The sequence below is a fragment of the Schistocerca piceifrons genome, chromosome 10, assembly GCF_021461385.2.
Source record: "Schistocerca piceifrons isolate TAMUIC-IGC-003096 chromosome 10, iqSchPice1.1, whole genome shotgun sequence".
In the NCBI taxonomy this organism is placed as follows: domain Eukaryota; kingdom Metazoa; phylum Arthropoda; class Insecta; order Orthoptera; family Acrididae; genus Schistocerca; species Schistocerca piceifrons.
Genome location: NC_060147.1, coordinates 41,928,816 through 41,941,462, shown reverse-complemented (window position 1 = coordinate 41,941,462; position 12,647 = coordinate 41,928,816). Strand labels below are relative to the sequence as shown.

The 12,647-nt window shown below is 41.7% G+C and overlaps 1 protein-coding gene across 3 annotated transcripts in view; it reads left to right on the top strand.

Moving 5' to 3' along the window:
- Window positions 1-7,638: 7,638 nt before the first annotated feature.
- Window positions 7,639-12,647, top strand: part of LOC124718826 — a 34,996-nt gene continuing 29,987 nt past the window's right edge. The window contains exon 1 of one of the 3 annotated variants that reach the window (XM_047244445.1): window positions 7,639-7,864. The gene's annotated coding sequence lies outside the window, so the exon portion shown is untranslated. Of the gene's footprint in view, window positions 7,934-10,292; window positions 10,316-12,647 lie in introns of those variants that run through there. The other 2 variants (XM_047244444.1, XM_047244447.1) reach the window with 2 other exon arrangements.

Sequence of the window (12,647 nt, the reverse complement as noted above, 5' to 3'; positions counted from 1 at the left end):
CAGCTACTGTCATACTTTCGGAGTTATTCTAGGTGGCACTAGTGTAAGCTTATTTATTATATTTTCTTAAAATGGGCAAATTCAAAATACTGACTTTCCTTAGCATTAATTCAGAAGACCCGTTTAAAAACCGTATTTTCTGCAAAAGCTCCCTTTTAGCCTCTACTGTTTCTGGGGAAGTCCCATTTCGCCCGTGTTAGCCTTTAAGTACGATTTAGCCTTATTTAGACAACCTTTAAAATCGGACGTTTCTAATGATCGAGACAGAATTTTTCTCGAAGAAAGTAGAAGTAACACGTGTTTCTAGACTGACGTCGCATAATTCTCTCAAACTTCTTTTAATACCGAAAATATTTTCGTTTGGGAAGCAATTCCTCCTAAATCGATTTTCTTCTTCTTCCACGCGTTCCCCTACTATTGCTCTCAAGAGATTATTGAACATTCTAGAGTAAATTTTACGAACTGCAACTAAAACCAACCTTCGTAATTCTCATACCCATTTCTTAATTTTTTTTTTTTTTTTTTTTTTTTTTTTTTTTTTTTTTTTTTTTTTAAAAAACAGGAGTCTTACCGGGTTGTCTCAACCCTCGTCAAAAGCTTCGAAATCGCACCGACGTCTGTGGTCTGTGGCGGAGCGGTTCTAGGCGCTACAGTGTGGAACCGCGCGATCGCTACGGTCGCAGGTTCGAATCCTGCCTCGGGCATGGATGTGTGTGATGTCCTTAGGTTAGTTAGGTTTAAGTAGTTCTAAGTTCTAGGGGACTGATGACCTCAGAAGTTAAGTCCCATAGTGCTCAGAGCCATTTGACCATTTTTTAGCTTCGAAATCCTGCATCTCCATTGGCAAGACTTTCCTCTTAGTTCTTTCAGTATTTCACATGTTTCTGTTTCACATGTTGCTAAACTTGCTACGACAGTGTCTGTTAACCTTATCTTCGTTGATGATCTAATACGTATTTTCCATAAAACTGCACTTAGCACTTATATCACGTGTCTGTCGTGGACAACATGGTTCTAAATTTCCCTTCTACTGGAACCATCTTTGTTAATGACGGATTCAACTGCAGACGACGCTACAAACGAAAATGGACTATGAAATTTGGAACTTGGACTGCAAAGACAACCTTGGGCGTATTCACCACTGCAGCACAAGTGATTTACATCAGCATTTAACTGCGAAAAAGATCTGTTCACGATGGTTAGCACAGGATCTGGCCAAAACTCAGCTGTAGGCTGGTACGAACTGTCGTCTGGAGGCACTCAAAACATTCGACCGAGTAAATGCAAAGTCTGAATACAACGAGCCAACAAGAGACGTATCTTTGATACATTCGTGACACCTAGAAACTTACGAGCAATCATCTGCGCTGATGATTCAATGTCAACCTAGACACACAAAAACTATTCGTCCGCGAAGCGTTTGAAAGATGATAGGCTGTTCCTTCCCTCATATGTTACGTCAGTCGACGATTGACTTGGAGTATCAAAGACCAGTTAGTGCTGAGTGGTATAAAACAATTTCTATATCGCAAGTCATTGATGAAATGAGGAAAAAACAGTGCAAAATGACAACATCGCATCACTTTTCATCACGACGATGTGTCACGCCGAATCAGGTAATTAATTTTTTGACACAGAAAACGTGCAGTTATTGTCTCACTGGTCGGTTTCACACGATTTGTAGCGAACTGAAACAAGTACAGAGACAGCGATTTTATTCACTTCTTTACGTGCGTTCCAATTACCAGAGGGAAAAAGATTTTCCTAGTTCGTCGGAAAGCACACAAAAATGGGTACATTTTAAAATCGAATATTGCGAGTACATGGAGTCTTGTAACGTGACATCCTCCTCCAGCATTACTTTTCTTCAACAGCAGTTGTCGATGCCAGTACTGTTTTTCTAATTTTGTACGGGTCAATATTATCTCAGCTGCTTCTCTGAAACTTTCATATTATTTTATACGCAATATGTTATTTTCCAAGCTGAAATTTTTGAATAGGAATTACTCTGTTTTCGATGTTACGATCGATAAGTACTTGCTCTGAAAGTACAGTTCAATTTTTTAAACATTTGAAATTACGAATTATTTGGCACACTTAAAACTTCTATTATTAATTACGCGATCTAGTACTGTTTATTAAGTTTATTCCTGGATTCATATATGAAATAATAATTGAAAATAAAAGAAATTCATTTGTCAAGAAAAACTGTAAAATCTTTGGAGCATGGTTATTACTACATTACTGGCCATTAAAATTGTTACACCAGGAACGTGACGTGCTACAGACGCGAAATTTAACCGACAGGAAGAACATGCTGTGATATGCAAATGATTAGCTTTTCAGAGCATTCACACAAGGTTGGCACCGGTGGCAACACCTACAACGTGCTGACATGAGGAAAGTTTCTAACCGATTTCTCATACGCAAACAGCAGTTGACCGGCGTTGCCTGGTGAAACGTTGTTGTGATGCCTCGTGTAAGGAGGACAAATGCGTACCATTACGTTTCCGACTTTGATAAAGGTCGGATTGTAGCCTATCGCGATTGCGGTTTGTCGTATCGCGGCATTGATGCTCGCGTTGGTCGCGATCCAATGACTGTTAGCAGAATATGGAATCGGTGGGTTCAGGAGGGTAATAGAGAACGCCGTGCTGGATCAAAATGGTTCAAATGGCTCTGAGCACCATGGGACTTAACATCTATGGTCATCAGTCCCATAGAACTTAGAACTACTTAAACCAAACTAACCTAAGGACAGCACACAACACCCAGTCATCACGAGCGTGCTGGATCCCAACGGCCTCGTATCACTAGCAGTCGAGATGACTGGTATCTTATCCGCATGGCTCTAACGGATCGTGCAGCCACGTCTCGATCCTTGAGTCTACAGATGGGGACGTTTGCAAGACAACAACCCTCTGCACGAACGACGACGTTTGCAGCAGCATCGTCTATCAGCTCAGAGATCACGGCTGCGGTTAACCTTGACGCTGCATCACAGACAGGAGCGCATGCAATGGCATACTCAACGACGAACCTGGGTGCACGAATGGCAGAACGTCATTTTTCCGGATGAATCCAGATTCTGTTTACAGCATCATGATGGTCGCATCCGTGTTTGGCGACATCACAGTGAACGCACATTCGAAGCGTGTATTCGTCATCGCCATACTGGCGTATCACCCAGCGTCATGGTATGGGGTGCCATTGGTTACACGTCTCAGTCACCTCTTGTTCGCATTGACGGAACTTTGAACAGTGGACGCTACATTTCAGATGTGTTACGACCCGTGGCTCTACCCTTCATTCGATCCCTGCGAAACCCTACATTTCAGCAGGATAATGCACGACCGTGCATTGTTGCAGGTCCTGTACGGGCCTTTCTGGATAGAGAAAATGTTCGACTCCTGCCCTGGTCAGCACATTCTCCAGATCTCTCACCAACAGAAAACGTCTGGTCAATGGTGGTCGTGCAACTGGCTCGTCACAATACGTCACTACTGTTGATGAACTGTGATATCGTGTTGAAGCTGCATGGGCAACTGTACCCGTACACGCCATCCAAGCTCTGACACAATGCCCAGGCGTATCAAGGCCATAAGGCCAGAGGTGGTTGTTCTTGGTACTGATTTCTCAGGATCTATGCACTCAAATTGCGTGAAAATCTAATCAGATGTCAGTTCTATTATAATATATATGTGCAATGAATCCTCGTTTATCATCTGCATTTCTACTTGGTGTAGCAACTTCAATAGCCAGTAGTGTAGCTATACACAACTTTGTATCCTGGTCTCCAGTTGACATATATAGGTAAATCTCATCAATGTTACATATGTTGTTCTTTTCGAATAGTCAACTGAAGGACGGGATACATATTTTAATTGAATCGACCGTTTCGCCTTCAATATTGCTAGTACAGATTCGAAAAAATCGTTCTCATACTAGTGCTGGGAAACGAAAGAATAACGACGGCTGCGAAATTACTGTTACCGGTACGTACTGGAGTATACGAAAACACACGTAATGGTGTAAGACAACAATGAAATATGTCAAAATATTCAAATACAGTAAAAGAAAAAAATGGAAACTGAACTTAGCACATGAGAACTTTTCAAAAGAACCGAAGCTCGTCTAGAAAGACACCAACAAAAATCACATACCCACATAAGCAACAAACAAAACATTACGAAAACTCTCACAGACACACAGACACACACACACACACACACACACACACACACACACACACACACACACAAACACACACACATACACGCACAGACACACACATTGACCCCCACCCCCAAACCCCTATTCTAATGTGAAATTACCTAACATATTTCGGACGGTACATTTGCCCAATGCGTTTAACAAAACATGTAAACGGGCAATGTGTTTGGGGAATACTACGGCTCTATGAATATTCGTCTAAGTGACTGTGAAATGTGTAAATTCGTCGTTTCCCCATCCCTACAAGAGATTTCACAGCTGACCAATAACCCTGTATGCTCTTCGTGCAAGCCCCTGTGGACAACGATCAGAACTCAGTATTGTGATTAACTACGGGATGCTGACAACCCGTTTCCCGTAAATCCCTATATGAAGAAAAACCATCTGAAATTACAATGGAACCCTCTCCAACTTGATCTTCAATTAAGCTGACCAAAACTTTCTTCCTTCGATTGGGTACTACTTTAAACACTACATCGTCACAATCTTGAGCTGAAACTACAGCCCCCCCAAACCCATAATCCCTCCAGAGATCCCCCCCCCCCCTCCCACTGTTGTACTTCCTTTTGCCACCACACCAACAGTACGTGATTTTCATAATATCTCTCAAGACGAGCTTACATTTTTCGAACCACGTCGCTCGTCTCATGGACCGCCACAACCCATCCCTGCTGCACCGCCATATGAGTAAGTCGCGAGTACGCCGATGAGATACATTTGTGAAGCGCATATGTTCGCCGCACTCACGAGATCGAACATACTCTGCAACATCTGTAAAAAAAAAAAAAAAAAAATCGTGGCCAACATATCTACGCCTATAGCCTCTCTCATATCATCCAGATTTATCAGAACAGATAAATCCATACCTACAAACGGAAATGAGATACTAAAAACTGTCCTAAAACAAGAAATTAATCGTCCAAATTACCTCAATATCATTAAGAATGAAATCAAGTACCGAATGAATTGCAAACAATCATTTATTTAAATAAATGCACACGAATTATATTTGGAGCAATATGTAGCGATCTCTTTTAAAATAACATTCAATTATTTTAATGTACAATGATAGCACTTATTCACTGCAAGTTTAAACGCAGCCAAAACCTCTCGGACAAACAGAAGCTAAACGATGTCAAAGTAAGCGTAAGGAGGGCTATGCGTGAAGTGTTCAGTAAATTCCAAAGTAAAATTCTATGTACCGACTTGACAGAAAATCCTACGAAGTTCTGGTCTTACGTTAAATCAGTAAGTGGATCGAAACAGCGTATCCAGACACTCCGGGATGATGATAGCATTGAAACAGACGATGACACGCGTAAAGCTGAAATACTAAACACCTTTTTCCAAAGCTGTTTCACAGAGGAAGACCGCACTGCACTTCCTTCTCTAAATCCTCGCACGAACGAAAAAATGGCTGACATCGAAATAAGTGTCCAAGGAATAGAAAAGGTATTGAAATCACTCAACAGAGTAAAGTCCACTGGACCTGACGGGATACCAATTCGATTCTACACAGAGTACATGAAAAAACTTCCTCCCTTGTAACAGCCGTGTACCGCAAGTCTCTAGAGGAACGGAAGGTTCCAAATGATTGGAAAAGAGCACAGGTAGTCCCAGTTTCAAGAAGGGTCGTCGAGCAGATGCGCAAAACTATAGGCCTATTTCTCTGACATAGATCGGTTGTAGAATTTTAGAACATGTTTTTTGCTCACGTATCATATCATTTCTGGAAACTCAGAATCTACTCTGTAGGAATCAACATGGATTCCATAAACAGCGATCGTGTGAGACCCAACTCGCTTTATTTGTTCATGAGACCCAGAAAATACTAGATACAGGCACCCAGGTAGATGCCATTTTCCTTGACTTCCGGAAGGCGTTCAATACAGTTCCGTACTCTCTCCTGATAAACAAAGTAAGAGCCTACGGAATATCAGACCAGCTGTGTGGCTGGATTGAAGAGATTTTAGCAAACAAAACACAGCATGTTGTTCTCAATGGAGAGACGTCTTCAGACGTTAAAGTAACCTCTGGCGTACCACAGGAGAGTGTTATGGGACCATTGCTTCTCACAATATATATAAATGACCTTGTAGATAGTGTTGGAAGTTCCATGCGGCTTTTCGCGGATGATGCTGTAGAATATAGAGAAGTTGCAGCATTAGAAAGTTGTAGCGAAATGCAGGAAGATCTGCAGCGGATAGGCACTTGGTGCAGGGAGGGGCAACTGACCCTTAATATAGACAAATGTAATGTATTACGAATACATAGAAAGAAGGATCCTTTATTGTATGATTATATGATGGCGGAACAAACACATGTAGCAGTTACTTGTGTAAAATATCTGGGAGTAAGCGTACGGAACGGTATTTGAAGTGGAATGATCATATAAAATTAATTGTTGGTAAGGCGGGTGCCAGGGTGAGATTCATTGGGAGAGTCCCTAGAAAATGTAGCCCATCAACAAAGGAGGTGTCTTACGAAACACTCGTTTGGCCTATACTTGAGTATCTGCTCTTCAGTGTGGGATCCAATCCAGGTCGCGTTGTCAGAGGAGATAGAGAAGATCCAAAGAAGAGCGGCGCGTTTCGTCACAGGGTCATTTGGTAAGCGTGACAGCGTTACGGAGATGTTTAGCAGACTCAAGTGGCAGACTCTGCAAAGGAGGCGCTCTGCATCGCGGTGTAGCCTGCTGTCCAAGTTTCGAGAGGGTGCGTTTCTGGATGAGGTATCGAATATATTGCTTCCCTCTACTTCACGAATGTAAAATTAGAGAGATCCGAGCGCTCACGGAGGCTTTCCGGCAGTCGTTCTTCCCGCGAACCATACGCGAGTGGAACAGGAAACGGAGGTAATGACAGTGGCACGTAAAGTGCCCTCCGCCACACGCCGTTGGGTGGCTTGCGGAGTATAAATGTAGATGTAGAACACAGGTTTTATTATCTGCAGCTGAAAGTGAAGACATTATTACCTATGAGTAATGTATGACGTCATTGCTCAAAGCCGACGGATTGTATCGCCTGCTTCAGTAGACCCCCTTTCTTTGTCAAAGAGATTTGACGAATATTTGATCATATTCCTTTGTCAAAGGAATTTGATGGTGTAATACCTGCCTTAGCACTGATGGTTTTACCGCCAGCTCGAGCGTCTGTCGTAACTGTAGCCGCAGTGGGTGGTTGGCGTAGAAGAGGGGAGGGGATTCACTGTGCAGTGCTGGCAACCTCTGCCGCACGCGCTCTAGGAGACAAACGTGATCGCTGCCTCGGGACGCGCAAGGAGAACTTAATGAAACGGCGTGTATAGCGCGTATACGTTTTTCTCCTTGCTGATCGATGTTCTTTGCTTGTTTTGCGTATTAGTTAGCAGTTACAAAACCCGAGGAAGCGACTACAATATATCGATAGCGCTGGCGGGCGATACGCAACTGTGGAGTGGCAACAGTGGTGGGTGCGTCCGGCGCTGCATTTTTTTACAAGTAGGCTCACTTACAGATAGCACGCAGAACGTTTCACGATCGCTAACGAAACTGATTGCAAGTGACGCTTTGTAATATCGCTGCAGATAATACTCCGAGAGTTCGCGCTTCGGTTAAGCACGTAGAGTTTGGCACGGATACGGAGAACTACAAGTAAGTGCCGAGTGACCAGCTGGGGCTAATTTTAACAACTGCATACGGAGCCACTCCCGTCTATTTCAGGTAAGTCTGGCCTCGCTCGTTCATACAGTCGAAGATCCGATTGGTAACAAGTGTCTTTGCGTGTGAACTTTCTTCATTAGCTGGTGCAGTAGATTTCGGAAAAATCAAGCCGCGAAAACAGAAACTCCACTGGAAATAGTAACCTACACGAGTACCGTTTGCAGCTTAAAATCACATAATGGCACTAGGCACTAAACGACCAGTTCTGTTTTTCTGTATGTGTGTTTGCGTTTCGGATGTGAAGCCCAATTTACGAAAACTACAGTAGTGAAAATGTGTAAAAAGCGTAGGCCAAACAAATTACTTCTTGTAGTTTTCCACATTAGACAGGCAAATAAACAATTTATGCACTTTATAATGTTTAGCAATTTATAGTGCAGTGTGGATAAACGTTATTGGCAGAACTGATTTCGTTGTACTACTTTGTACTGCAATTCCAACTAATGCAAAATCGTTGCGTAATGCATACAGTGCGTGCTCCAGACCTCCTATACGGATTCGCGAAAGCTTGCAAATTAATAGTAAACGACCACACTCATACACACCATTCATCTAATTTATCGTCCGTTTTCTCAGAAAAAAAGAAACATTTGAGGTATCAAAAAAAACGTTTACATATTAGACATGGGCGCACTACAGGAAGTGACAAGCAGCTGTGCCGAAGTTTGACTTTCATACTTTATCGGTAATAGAAACTGCAAGATATGTTTGTACGGGTCCGAAATTCGTGCATTGTATGGGTGCCTGATAAACGTTTCAGCGCAATTTATTTTCCATTATGTGTAAAGATAAGTTCATAGTAAATAACTGACCATAGGAAAGTCATTTGCGAATATACTTGAATGTATTTAATAGCAGAAAGTCGTCACCAAGCAGTGTGTAACAATTTCTTTCACAACTTGGCACGTCTTACGTAGGTGAAAACAAATTTCCTTAGACTACGTTACTGATAATTTGTAACACCTAGGAAGGCTGTAGGACAAAGAAATAGCGTCACTTGCGTTTTCACATTACGCAGAATTGCAGACACCAGAAGCAACGTACGAGTTTTGTTATCTTTACTTGTCTGCACTGTAATGTAGGTAAGTGACGGATTACATAGCACAAATTTCTCCGTGCAAACATACAACTGTGACATACAAATTTCATTTACGTAAATTTCTCTTCGAATCCGGAATAACGAATCCTTGCAAATACGCAGTAAATGCTTCTGCACATATACACCATTTCTGGTATTTTACGCAAGTTTTTCACGGAAAAATAACGTTTCGGTTGTCACGTATTTTCTTTAGAAAATTAAATCACAAACGCAAGTTAACAGTCTATTCAGCAAAATGGCAAAAATGGTTGACACAGGTACGTTTTCATTTTAGGCAGGCGCTGAAGCAACGTACGAATTTCTAATCCATATTAACGTACAGTACATTGCAGTTTGTGTAAGTGATAAATTTCGAAGTACCACTACTTTGGATACAACGCAAAACTGAGTCGTATTATACAGACAGAAGCAGTGCGATTTTTCTGTATATCATAGCGACAGCCAAATATTTGAAACTTTTTCTCGCAAATGACGTTCCTACGGTCAGTTATTTATTATGAACGTACGCACACTGCAGTGAGCATAATGGAAAATAAATTGCATTGTAACGTTAATCAGGTACCCAAACAATGCTCGAATTTCGGATCCAAACAAATATATATTACAGTTTGTGTTAACGATAAAGTGTGAAGTCAGACATTGGCATAGCTACTTTTCACTTCATGTAATGCGAATGTACAGTTTTTTCTGATGCTTTTTCTCTTTTGAATATTTTTCAATGAGCTTTCTCTGTTTCTGCTTATATATTATGAACGTACGCACACTGCAGTGAACATAATGGAAAATAAATTGCATTGTAACGTTAATCAGGTACCCAAACAATGCTCGAATTTCGGATCCAAACAAATATATATTACAGTTTGTGATAACGATAAAGTGTGAAGTCAGACATTGGCATAGCTACTTTTCACTTCCTGTAATGCGAATGTACAGTTTTTTCTGATGCTTTTTCTCTTTTCTCTTTTGAATATTTTTCATTGAGCTTTCTCTGTTTCTGCTTATATAGGGGTGCTAAGCATCTACAAAAACATTATACAGCAGTCCAAGAAAAATAAGAGGTGAATAACAGGATGCATAAAAAATGGAGTATAAATTCAAACGTAGTTATCGCTAAGTAACTAGAAAAACATTTCCCATTTTCTATTTTTTTAATATTTGACGCTAATGAAAGACGATGCCACCCATAAATTGCGAAGAAGTCGGAAATCAACCTGCGCTGCCGCAGGGGACAACTCACTATTGTTGAATTTTTCAGGAGGAATAAAAATCATTTCACAGCTTTGGTTAGTAATGCAATGGTGAACTTCTTTCTGCTGTGTAAAACAGTTCATTTTCTTGAATGTGAAACGGTAATATTGCCTAATTTAAAACATATTTGTAGTTGCAATGGTGATTTTTATTGCCTATAGATGTCCTCTTACAGCAATAAATCTGGAAACAAATATATTTTAAGTCTCTTACTTAAATTGACATGGAAGTAAGAACTGATAATTAATTAATGAACATGCCTTTGTAGGGAGCAGTATTAAGCAGAAAATGATTTATTACTCTAAAAAATTTATATTATGAAGGATATTTAAATGATAACGAAATAACTTACTGTTTCCCAATGCTTTTGAACCTAAAACACTGAATGCATTTAATATAACCCTTAAGCCTTCACAAAACTGCACTCATATTACAAAAGATGATTTGTTCAAGCCACTTTTCAGTCATATTAGTCCACTTTTGTGTTCCTGGAGCCACGTGTGGGACGTGTGAGCTGTCGCATTGTTCTGCTGGAATTGGCCAAGTCCGTCGGATTGCACAATAGACGTGAATGTATGCAGGTGGTCAGACAGTACGCTTACGTACGTGTCACCTATCTGAGTCGAATCTAGACTTATCAAGGGCCCCATATCACTCCAGTTGCTCACGCCCCACACCTTTACAGAGCCTCCACCAGCTTGAACAGTCCTCTGGTGACATGCAGGGTCCATGGATTCGTGAGGTTGTCTCCGTACCCGTACACGTCCATCCGGTAGATACAATTTCTAACGAGACTCGTCCAACCAGGCAACATGTTTCCAGTCATCAAGAGTCCAGTGTCGGTGTTGGCGGTCCCAGGTGAGGCGTAAAGTTTTGTGTCGTGCAGTCAGTAACGGTACATGAGTGGGCCTTCGGCTCCGAAAGCCCATATCGATGATGTTTCGTGGAGTGGTTCGCACGCTGACACTTGCTGATGGCCCAGCATTGAAACCCGCACAAATTTACGGAAGGCTTGCACTTCTGTCACGTTGAACGATTCTCTCCAGTCGTCGTTGGACCCGTTCTTGCAGGAAGTTTTTCCGGTCGTAGCGATGTCGGAGATTTGGCGTTTTACCATATTCTTGATATTCGTAGTACACTCGTCAAATGGTCGTACGGAAAAATCTCCACTTCATCGTTACCTCGGAGATGCTGTGTCCCATGGTTCGTGCGTCTCGTATAACACGTTCAAACTAACTTAAATCAAGATAACCAGCCATTTTAGCAGCAGTTACCGATCTAACAACTGCACCAGACACTTTCAGTCTTACATAGTCGTTGCCGACGGTTGCGCCTTTTTGTGCCTCTTCACGTATCTCTGTACTTGCATACGCTTGTCTATAACAGTTTCTTTGACGCTTCAGTTCACAATACGCACCCCTGCGTTCTGTACTCTTGAAGACCGAATACTTTTGCTCAAAGATCCACCGTAGAAGTTTCAACGCCAACATTGACAATCTTTACATCAATCCAATCGTTTACGCAACAATTTCGAGTGTCATTGAAAAATGTATACCGTTGCATTTGAAAACATCTCGTGAATGTCTCACTTGATAAAAACCTAAAATTATTACCCCCATAACAGATATACGTGCCTCTCTGGTTGCTATCATTTGCTGAAAACCTCGTTTCGGTATGTCACACCTCTCCGCGAAATACAAAAAAATGGCTCTGAGCACTATGGGACTTAACTTCTGAGGTCATCAGTCCCCTAGAACTTAGAACTACTTAAACCTAACTAACCTAAGGACATCACACACATCCATGTCCGAGGCAGGATTCGAACCTGTGACCGTAGCGGTCGCGCGGTTCCAGACTGTAGCGCCTAGAACCGCTCGGCCACTCTGGCTGGCAGCGAAATAAAAGATTCTGAATGATCAGTCCATATTTCTTGTGATCTGGAGCGGAATGATCCCACTGTGACGTTGGTTGGCGAGCGTATTCAGTTGAGTGAAATATTTTTCTTGCTGATTATGGTCACACCTAGCACATTTGTTTTGGAAACACGCCATTTCAGGTTCTTGGGCAGTGGTCGAAAGAACTTCGCTCATCATTCATTTCTAATCGATATTCGTATCGGAGTTCATAGAAGTCGAGGAAAACGGAGTTCGCGCACCATCTGTATATCGACTGTTATTTTTCCTTTTTCCCGCGCATTCTGTGAGTGTATAATATTATTGCTCAGTGTTGTTTTCTGCTGGGACTTGGGTTTGTTTGTTGTCGTTGTGCATAAAAATAAGTGAAGTCGATTATTATACAACGTTCCCAGAATGAGATTTTCACTCTGCAGCGGAGTGCGCATTGATTTGAAACTTCCTGGCAGGTCAA